Here is a 12188-nt window from a genome sequence, read left to right on the forward strand (position 1 = left end):
CAATTGATATATCAGTACGTCAGACTGTATTCCAACTGCATTATTCGATAAATTCTTAAGCTCCCTTACAGCGCAAAATTCCTTTGTTCTCGAAACATAAATCTCAAAACCGTGGTAAATCGGAGACTGTTAAAACTCCTTCTTGTAGTAATAGCTAACAGAACACAATTATTCCATCATTTTCTGGTCATACTAACTAGAGTATGAGAACAGCCAAGTGGTATAGTGGTAACAAGGTCGATTGCGAACATAAAAAGACATGTATTAAATCTCTTCCGGTGATTCGTTGGAATGACTATTGAGCGAAGCATAAATCAAGACAAAGAATCCAGAAACGGTTAAACTAGACCATCATGAAGAAGAAGAACTAGACTATGATTTTTTAAACATTTTTTATCAAAGAAGATAACCTTTTTAATTTCTGGCCTTTATTTACCCTATAGTCGTGCGATGTAACAAGTCCTTCATACGATGGGGACGTTTCTTATGGGATTCGGGTCCAGTCCACTATGAGTGTGTTACGCCCTGTAAATACAGATATTCTTTGCGCCGCTCACGGTTTAGCGCCATTGTCATGTGGACGGCATAAAAAGACTTCATGAGCTTTGTCGTTTGGTGTCATCCTCATCAAACGACCAGCCCAGGAAAGCCTGGCGAGTCTAATACGCTGCATAATAATTAGGTACATCCTACAGCTCACACAACTCGCCATTGAAGTGGTTTCTTCATTGTCCTTCTACTTATACAGGATCAAGTCGAAGTTTGTGCCGTTTTCTCGAAACTTTGGAAAGCTTTTGGCACATAACACAGCCTAAAACTGCGGATGTTCATGCCTGGAACATATTTTTATATTTCAGTATGTCATCTCTCAGCCGTATTGTCAGCAATTAGAACATATGCTAGAATACGAATTGATTTATAGGAGATCCAGATTCCAGTAGTTTATAACTCCTAGTCCTCTGATGGATATCTCTAACGCCAAGCTTAAGAGACGACAGGTGATCCTACCTAGCTTCACCTGACATGTGATGTTGGTCATTGGCATTCTTATAGGCCTGATAATCTGATAAGTATTAAGTCGTATTAGCTTTTTTTCTATTTTACTTTAGTTTCTCTACGTACATTATCTCCTAAATGTCACTTTTTAAGCTTAACGGTTTAGTTTTAGAAGTGAGCTCGGTGTGTGAGCGCAACTCACCTTAGCTATGCTGTCTTAAGCGGCTTTAAAATCAATGAAGAGATGACATGATTTTAGCTGTTGCTGTATCGTTTTCACGTAGAATTTTCTTATTATAAAGATTTGATAAGTGCTTGATCGTCCCCTCGTAGTTAGGACTGACTATCCACCTACGTGGTATCGGCAAGTCTAGTAAGCCATTCAATGACCGACGTGACGTAGAAGGTCAAAGGCCAAGAAGAAAAAGAAAATGTGCTTGATTGTTTCTGAATCATCAATATTTACCAGCTGTATCATCAAAATGTATAAAATGTGCAATAATTATTGTTTGTATGCATTTTTTAAAGGCTGTAGCGACAGAAAGGGTGTTATGAACAATTTTTTTAAATACTCCTTCTCTGACCCCTATGAAGCTGGCTTACCCAAAGATACTTTTTAATACTATGGAATAGGGTCAATGAAACATCTGGGTCGTGCCGTATGCAAATAGTAGTATTATATTTCGGTTAAAAAAATGTGTTATTTACTATTTAGGAGGCCGGGAAAGAGATTGTGTCAAATGAAGGAAATAGCCATTCATTGCCACCGGCAAGGCTAGATTAGTCACCGCGTGTTGCCCCCAGGTTCGCATAATACGGTGATACTAGACCGCCTGTCGCCAAACAGATTTGGTAAGATGTGTTTTTCTTCAGCATATCGGCATTGAACTTTTCGAGAGGCTGAACATATTGCAGTTGAGTCGGTTTGGGCCGGTTTCAACGGGTTGCTCATGATTTACATAAATGTTGATGTAACCCTCACACGAACCAGTTTATGCGTTAGGATGAGTTTTATTTTTGGTAACCGGTGAACCCCAATACTGAGCAAAAACGCAAGTAGGTTCCGAATGATTCAGCAATACTCTCGGATCTTTTATGTTTTAAATTTTGTTCGTCTTTAGCGAATAATCTAGGTTATTAGAAAGCACTTGTGTTAGAAAAAACCAAATTTATTGTAGTTTTTCTCATTTATAGGTGTTTTAAATATTCTACCTGTTCCTACCTCACTCAAATTCTGACAACACCGAAGCGATTTTTTGTTGAACGGTTGAATGCCTTTTTAGGTTTCAATAATTACAATGCACAGATATCCATTCATAAGTTTTGTGCAACGCCTGTTGAATGAAGGCACTAAAGCCAAAACGGACTTCAAAGTCAATGCATGCGATGCCTTTATAACGTCAAGCATCCCTTTTAGTTTGTCTGCTTCGAATGTTAGGGATAGCCTGTCGATGGTAATGAACGCATAACCCTTCGATTCTTCCTTCTATCGGGACCTCAACGCCAATGACGTCATAGAGTATTGGTCGCCCCGTGGTCGTTCGGGCATACAAATTACCTCATTTCGATGAATCTTGGCACCGCCACCGCCACCGGTCCCTGCCTCATTTAGTTGTACGTGCAGGTATACATATTCGATTTATGGAGATGCGCAAAACCCATGTACTCGATTGCACTCTGATCGCTCCATCACAATTTCTGCCACATGGAAACAGAACGAGCATCGATAACACCCAAGTATAATGCTTTAAGATGTCAACGCTGTATTTTGCTAACTGTTTAGAATTGGAATTCTAACGTGTAGTAGTGCATTTGCATACTTCCTTCACAACGCTTGGCTAATGCAATGATGACTCGTAAACCTTTCGACAGAAAAGCAAAAACACATTAGAAAAAGAACAATAAAATTGGACACTTTGCATTCATCCTGCGGCTTCTGACTTGCTGCTGCACCCAGTGGACTACACAATTACAGGCGTGCTGCTACTCGCCTTCGCGATATACTCGCGCATCAAACGAAAGTGACATTTAACGTCAATGTGTGCCTCGCCTTGCCATCGCTTATCCGACAAACGTTGGCCGAACAGTTCTACGATTGCATCCTAAATGCGCCACAGCAAAACGGAAGCAGTAAGTTGTGTGTGCACAATGCGCAACAATGACGGAAGTAAACACTACGAACATAAACGCTACTTGCGGTCACATTCATCGGTGTGGATGAGGGATCGCATTATCGCAAAGTAGTCACTTCCTTCCTTTATAAAAGGGCGCCACGATGACGTGATTTACTTTCTAGCCTAGTGTTGCCTGTTGTAGCTGCAGAAGAATCGTTTTTTAAACGACATATGGTTGGTAGTGAAAGGAGTAGCGTGATTGGTTGGTAGTGATCGTTAGGAAGTTCTATGTAAAAGATGTTTTTTCAAGGCTACAGCAAAGAAGCTGGATACTTCTTGTTAAAAAAAAATATGAGGAAGCGTAAAAGCTTGATAGGGAAAGGTAGTAAACGATTACGAGTTGTGTTGTGCTTTCTGATTGAATTAAATTTATTACGGGGTTTTTTTGTAGAGGAAGCTAACACACCCCAAGCTCACCTCTGGCATTTCACGATCCGTACACATTAATTGTGAATAATGCGATTGCATTTGATGGAAATAGAATGTAGGATTAGTGTTATTCCACCTATAAACTTTCACTAATAAAAAAAAAGTTCTACATTTTATTCGGAACTCAATATTAACCATTTTTATTCTGAGCTGAAGCTCAACGAGTCATTATCTCGTTGATATTTTTTTTCATCTGCAGAAATAATTGAACTTATCGCTGCCTGAACCTGACTCGTGTGTGTTTGTGCCATAGTAACGAATGATTTGCATAGGTTTATTGTTTGCAATTTAAATAAACACATAAATATCAACTGCATTACTCGGTTGGTTGTCCATAGCTAATTTTAATCCATCCATCACAACAAGGTGAGGCCAAAGTGAGGCTCATAGTTGACAAATAGTTGACAATATAAATATATTTTGCATTTACCGACGAGCTTCACAATTGCATGCTTGTAAAGTAAGAAAATCAGTAAAAAAAAGTTTAAAAATTTTACAAAATATGAGAGTTTCGAGAAAAATTAGTTTAGTATTTTATTTGCTAATTTTTGCATTAAACAACGAGACAAATGAATTCGTCGTGCTGGAAGCAAAGTATTGGATGTAATTTTTCATTTTGACGGTTTTGCAAAAAAGGACGATAGCAAGACTCCACTATATGATTGCAAAGTTCAAAAAGAACCATGAATATTCCATCATGCATTTGAAACATTCATCTTCTCTGATAGCACGTAGGTGGATCACTCAGTCCTCACTATGGGGGGACGGCTCGGATGAGATTTGAACCCCGGTCCAGTCGTGTGAAATCATTATCGTCTCACCACCGGCTCGTTGGTGATAATTTAAACATTACACTGAAACATTACACAGAGTGACAGAAAAGTGTAGTTACTTTGATCGAAACCCTGTATATTTTCGCAGGCGAAATCGCCGTTCGTTTCGTGATCGATTACTGCCTCGATCTGGCACCGGAACTTGGAGCCAGTCCATGACAACCATGTTCCTGGAAAGGGCCCCAAAAACATTCTTAATGTTATCCTACATTTGTGTTTGGATGTTGACGGACGATCGATTCGTGACATGTTTAACTGCTGTCCCAACAAAATAATCCAGAGCACTAAGATCCAGACGAGAGAGTTGGGAGGCCACGCATTCGGTGGTGGTGGTGGTGGTGAAGTTTTAAAAATTACCAGGCAACCATTTGATGCTTTTCGTATCCCTATGGCAAAGGTGCGGAATCCTGTTGGAACACATAAGGCCTACCACTTTAGTGATCCAAGGCTTCACTATCGTTTCCAGCATCTTAATGTAGCCATCGGATTTGAGCAGGACGCCGGTGGTGCACCATCCATAGTCCATCCATTGGGTATTTTGGTATATTGTATTGCAATTGAGCAGAGATCCTTATAGGCGATATTTCGAATGCTTCAGCAAAATAAGAGAATGTAACATATTGAACAGCTAAATCAATCAGACCTATTCACTACTAAAGCGGATTACTAATCGGATGGGACAGTAACACCTAGCCCAGCTACAATATGTAGATCTCTGTGACAAACAACTAAGATAATATTAACAATTTGAAAGATAAATCAAACAGACCTCTTCATAACCTGCAAAAACTTCTACTCCCATAATTACACCCACTCTAGCTTCTTCTTTTTCTTGGCTTAACGACCTCCTAGGTCACGCCAATCATTGAATGGCTTACTAGACTACTACTAGACTTACTAGTGCCGATATCACGTAGTTGGATAGTCAGTCCTCTCTACGGGGGGACGGTCCGGATGAATTTGGTCCTGCCGTTTTGAAGACGCTCGGGCGCCGCTGTCGCCTACACCACCGGGTCGCCGAATTAATCCTTCAAATTAAATATCACTCAATTCGTAACCCCGGATGTCGCGTCCAGGTAACGGCGGGGATATTTCTGATGCTTCAATTCCACCCATGACCAGAGTGCTGTGAATAATGTTGTGTTATCGATTGCTGCAACTACAAATCTTGTATTCGGCCCTGTTGAAGATGTGCATCAATCGCATAGTAGTTCGATTTAAGACTAAATGCGAACAAACGCATATTCTCTTGAGGTACTTCTTTTGGCTACGGAAATTGCCGGGTATCCTGCGATGAACAGGAAGCGATATTTTGAATACTTTATCAAGCAAAGACTTTAGAATATCCAGTATTTCTTGTGTAAAGTATTCAAAATTTTTAACGTTTTCAGTGCTTCGGCAGTGTTGAGGCTATCAGTGCATAAATAGTACATATCTCTAGGATTCGCGTTTATTACAAGAAGTTTGTGAAAGATAGTAGCCAGCTGTGCTAAAATGTATAGTCTTGGCTAATATTCTAGGTCACGTTCTCCATCTAGACTTACTAGACTTGCCTATTCCTTATAGTTGGATAGTTAAGTCCTCACTATGGGTGGACGGTCCAGCTAGGATTTGATCCTCGGTCCTGCTTTTTAAAGACCTGCGCCGATGTCGCCTCACCCACTCCAGGTAAAATATGCAGATCTGTGTGACATATAACCCATTTAAAAAAACAAAAAATTGCTCATCCCTTGTTATTCTTCGGTTTTACTAATTATTGTACCTTAGAAAAACAAATTTCTGCTGGCGTACGTGCACTTCCCAACGACCGCCAGTACGAGCTGAGATATATCTTTCCATACCAATCATACCACTCGCTCCAACGCGTGAGGTCAATTTAAGAACAATGAACAAAAAAAAAAAAAACCGCGCAGAAACGTGTCCTGAATACTAAAACTTCACCCGCGATCATCCTGCCAGAGACTCTGGACTACGAAAAACTCGCAGTTCTATATTGGCTGGCCATTCATCGCAGGAAGTGAACGTGATCGTGCGTATACAGGAAATGCGCGAAAGTCGCGCCAGAGAAACCTTGAGTTTACGGTTAAAGTCAGCACACGATTTTTTCTACACGACCACACCGACCTGAGTATCATCTGCCAGCGCGTGGTGTCTTATCATTGCCATCGTGGCATGTAGTTTACCGCTAGGCAACAAGAAGCGCCGATCACGTCTTTTATAGGTTTAGTTGACCTTGTCAGGTGTCGAGTAGGAAAATAGCCGTCGTCCTGAGAATTGTCGTACGTGATCTTGGACTGGGATTTCTAGAATCAGGACGCACATTTGCCCGATCCCGTATGCACTTAGTTGCGTGTGTGTGTAAGGATTGGGAAATCCCAAATTTGATCACATTTTGCATGTATCTTGGCTGAACTTTTAATATTAATAAGGCATACAAACAGGATGATACATTAGTTTCAATCAACGTCAATCTGCCTTCTCCGCATCATTATACAAGAAACTTTGCATTATTTTGTACTACGAGTTTACACTGCAGAATGACAAATGAAATGTTCTTCAAAGCTGAGCTCTTTTGCGCAGTTCTCCAATGCTCTATTAGTCATAAAGTTGGAAAGGCAAATGTATGTACGACAACCGCCCGAAAATGCGTTGGCTGAGGGGCGAGTGATACGCCGGTGGAGATCGCACCTTCGGGAACTGGACGGGGCGACCAGACCGTGTTGTTCTTCTGTCACAGCCATTGTTGGTTTGTTCCCGTCGTTTTTTTTTAATTCTACTTTTCGCAGCTCCAGCCGAAAGTCCGGATCCGTCACCGTGGGCGAAGAGTGTATTTCTTTTTCGGTTCTACTTGTACTACAATTGATGATCAAAGTTTTGGTGGACTGGTTTGGAGTTGTTTTCCGACATAGTTTTTGCTCAACGGAACAGAAAATGTAAGATACCTATTTTTAGCTTCCTGTCTGCAAAGAAAGGGCGTAAAGATTAAAACAACATACCAGGGATCACGGAGCAGACCAGAGAACTTTGGTTGGTGGTTGAAAATTGGCGTGCAAAAGAAATTCGCCATTAGTGCTATTAAATATTTTGGATCAAGTTCAACATTTGATTTGATCTTTGGGCTGCCACGTCCCCAAATAAAACTTTTCATTTATGCTTTTGATTGATAAATTGTTGGCTTTTTCCCAGCTTTCAACCTCTACCCATTCTGTGCAGAGCGCGAAGAAAAGGTTGACGATTTGTCGCCAAAACATGTGCCAATAAACATGCCACGAGGTTTATGTTCGAACGTTATTTGTTTATTGTATTGTTTTCGCTAAACACGTTCTCAAACGACGCCTTGTTTCCGAGCTCTTGGAAAGAATTAGTTTAGAACACTGAATGCTCGGGGCCGTAAATCATTCGCCACTTGTGAAACTGGCAAGGAAATGACTTGCAACGCTGAGGTAAAATGGTGATTTGTCCATGCGCGTCCATACACACTTTTAACCCTGATAAATAGGTTGAATAGCGCTAACACAAAGTGTCTGGTAGTACGATCGGGGTAGTGAAACAGTATGTTCTGCCTGTGTGTTAGAATTATATTGCCATTTAATGGACCGCAGCGAAGCGTAATGAGGGAACCGGACGACTTCCCCGAGAATATGTCATCGCGGTAACAAGATGTGGAGAGCTCGCGCAGTAATGCACAAAACTATGACAGACTTGTCGGATAAGAAAGTGTTAGTTTTGAGTGTCGGTTAATGAGGCTTCTTACCTTGCGGGTGGGCGGATTTGCCATCGATTGTAAAGTTTAAAATGAGAATATTAGGTTCTCGTACGGATGGGGTTTGATTTTTACGCGGAGCAGGCCGCACGTTAGCTCGACACGTGAGAGAACTGTGTCCAGCTGTGCCGGCAAAGAGCCCGGATGTCTGATATATAAATAGCACTGTGCAAATTAGAATTTACATTGGGAAATGTTTGTGTACATCTCCGGACATACTGTATGAAGCGCTAACGGATGCATCAGTAAAACAGGTTAATTTTAATGATTTTTTACTCGTTGACTATGTGTCTTAATGATTCTTTGCGATGATATTCGGCAGCTCGTGTATGAATTCTTCGTGCTGGCAGTTTATCACAGCATTTTCAATCGATTTTAGGCAGCAATAAAAGTAAGTGAAAAGAGTCGTTTAAGAGTCACAGAAGATTTTTCATTTCATTTCATATATTTCATATGTTTGCCCTTGGCTATACAAGTAGTCTAATATTTAATCTTAAACTAACCTAAACCTAAACGGTATGCAAAATAAGTTACAGCATTTTAGTCACGGGCCACACGTTTAAGTACATCAAGAGTCCTCCTAGACTTGCTGACTATGGAGTCAATCTGGTGAGAGAAAGTGAGCCCCGTGTCGAGCAAGAAGCCCAAGTCCTTAATGACCGAAACACGCTCAACCAGAACCCGGACAAGGGAATAAGGATGGACAGAGGGAATGGCGGTTGTGATTACACCAAGCACAAAAATGGTAAAGGATTGATTGAAAAACAACACAGTCAAAAGGAGAGGATATAGGATAGAAGATGTTAAGTCGTCAGTCGTCAGGAAATAATCGGGTGGACGGACACTACTGACATCATTGATATACAAAACAAATAACAGTGGACTTAAGACACTTCCTTCAGGTAGGCCTGCACCTGAAGTAAAGGGAGAAGAAACGGAACCTTTAAAGGTGATTCGATAACTACGATTGCACATGAAAGAACGTAACCAGGCAAGCAAGTAATTTGGAAATGAGGAGTGAATGGAGGATACGATCAAAGGCAGATTTGAAATCAGTGTGAAATGCCTTATTGCCTTTTTTTTGTATAGGAATAAGCCTAGCAAGTTTCCACAAGGAAGGAAAAGAGGACTTACAGAAAGACAAGAGGAGTAGGTTTCTAAGAAGAGGAACAAACGTTACACTGCACTTTTTTTTAGTACAGATGCAGGAATTCCATCTGGACCAGGCCTATAAGACATTTCAAGTGAGTTTAGGGCATTGAGGGCGAGATATATATTGTTTCTCCTAGCGAAGAAGTGATGGTCAGTCACATTCGCTGAGGACCGGTTATTACCGCTATGTTTTACACCTGCTAAATGATAATTGATAATGGCGCCGCGGCCTTCACATGGCAGGACAGCAGAGCAAATTCTCTCCGGACATTCTCGCGTATTGAAAATCTGGAAATTAAAAATGGATCTTAAAATTTTACCGTTTGCTTCCTTTACCTTTGTAAAACATGGGCCAAGGACTCAACACCATCGTCCAAGGGGTGCAGAGCGTCCCGGACAACACGGACAATGTTATACAAAAATTGAAGTTTATATCCGAGACGAAATCGTTCTTGTGACTATCACAAGAACAACAATTAGAGGTCTATGTCTAATCAATACATAGCTTGGTTATTTATTTTGTAGAGATTTTGGGTCGTCTGACTTCGTTCGTCTCTTTTAATCAGCAAGTCCAGTAAGCCATTCGATAGCCGGCGTGGTCTAGACGATTGTTAAGCCAAGAAGAATAATCAGTTCATAGCCAAAAAAGAGGATCAACTGATCGACAAGACACAGAAAGCACTAAAGATAAAAGAAAACATTTGCTAGCTCGAGAGCTGCTGGGAAGAGGAGGCAATATTTGTAAAGAATGCTTCTATACAAGATATCTTAGTGGAATTTTATCAATTTAGAATAACTTTACAAGATATTGGTGCTTCCTGAAAGCGAGACAACCGAGTGGAAAGTGGAATTAAGAAAAGAGGGCTCGAAAGGAAAAAGATAAGTTTTTATTTCTTCAAATACTGGCGCTATTTATGTATTTTCCTATAATTTCCTTCTGAAACTGTAGAACTCTATCGTTCTATAAAAAAAGAAGTCTCACTGTAGAACGTACACACACACAGGAAAATAACTCACAAACAGATGAGCGTACCAAATTGACAAACACTTTCATTATCACCTCATGGTTGAAGAGCATTTTGGCAGGAATTCAATAGAAAGAGTTGCTCCCGTACAACAACAACAACGACGAAAAAAACTCACAAAACACATAAAGAAAAACTGACAGAAATCATCCCCTTAATGGTACAAATTGCCGTGCAAATAGAGCGGACATTTTTTGATGTGTGTGTCGCATTCTATAATAAAAAGCTGTAAATTTTCGCTTGAAAGCATAACGTTTGTTCTGAAAACTCTCACGAAACGGCTTCATATTTGCTTTTGGTTCAAAATTGTTGTCTAATGAGTAGTGTGAACGTGGCAATTTTATTACGACAGATGTGCGCCGTTGTTGATTAATGTGATATTACCTGATGGAGAGACTATTTTTTTCTATTCCAATTGGTCAAGTTCAAGGTCTTTTCGCTTTGATGGTTGTAAATAAGTCTGCCTAATGTACGCAGACTTCTGCGAAGTTTAAAATCGTTCACCGAGTAATGTCCTCTACAGTTTTCACTTGCAACTTCCCTCGATACAGAAGGTGAGGTGGGTTTGGTCGACTCTGTGCAATGACCGTCAAGAGACAGGCCCCTTAGCGACAGATGCGGGACAGTTTAATGGTGTCTTGTGACAACAACACACTTTTTTTCGTCCTCCGCATTGTCCAAGGTTATTTTAACATCCAGTGAATTGTTCAATCACTTTTGTACTGCTACAAAAAAAAAGAAGCAAAACCACATTTCCATCTCTTACCACGTTTCTTTCTTTTGGACGAGACGTGCATCATCGTCGATGTTCGAATTACATCTGCAAATTGCAAATCTCTAGTGCAAACCGTTGTGTGATGTCTTTCACAAGTATGTAACATGCGACGATGGTGATACTATTTCGATTCAGACACTATTGGTCCTATACAAACCATCATCCTCTCGGACGGGGAATGCTTTGTGCGGTGCGTTTTTGGACTGCGATTCTACTACGCCACACCGAGACACACACACACGCCCCCCATGTGTCTTATGCCTTTTGGACCAGAAGTTGAGCTTCGGACGACATCCCGCTGGCTCTGTGTATCGTGTAGTGGTGGCTGTTAGGTTAGATTTACGCGCTTAGCATACAGGTGTGTGTACACCTGTCCATCCGCGATACCGCGAGAGCCACCGACAGCCGCGGACGCCTGGGAGTAGTACGAAGGCGACGAACATGCCTCCACCGACTTCAATTCGCGTACGACCGTAATCTGCCCTACCGTGGGGTGGCTGCGAGATCGCACAAACACCAGCACAGCACGACGGTGACAACCCGGTTTTACGTACGTCGGCGACACACACTGGAGTCTGTCCTCTCGTATTAAATGACATGCGATCGACCGCGATCGGTTTAGTGCGGTGGATCAAGTTCAGCAAGCAGCAGTAGCGCGCATCTCGAAGACGAGGCGACAGTTCGCAGTCAATTCGAAGCCGATATTGTAACCATCAGCAGCAGCAGCAGCAACGAATCTTTCAACATAGCTGGGTGTGCTTTGAAACAGAGTGTTGTATGATATAGCGCTGTCTGTGTTAAAGAAAGTAGTTTGGGCGGAAGAACGCCATCCCAATCATCAACTTTAAGCCAAAACATTGTTTCGACAGAGCCACCGGTGTGGTGCGTGTGTGCGAGATATAAATTTATCGTGCAAAGTGAATCGAAACCGGTGAGAGAAACAAACGTAGCAAACTACCAAACCAGGCAAAGATCGTTCACGAAGCGCAAGAAAGAAGCCGAGTGTCGAAAGTGGTAGTTACTGTGCCGTGCCATCGTGTA

The sequence above is a fragment of the Anopheles maculipalpis genome, chromosome 2RL, assembly GCF_943734695.1.
Source record: "Anopheles maculipalpis chromosome 2RL, idAnoMacuDA_375_x, whole genome shotgun sequence".
NCBI lineage: Eukaryota > Metazoa > Arthropoda > Insecta > Diptera > Culicidae > Anopheles > Anopheles maculipalpis.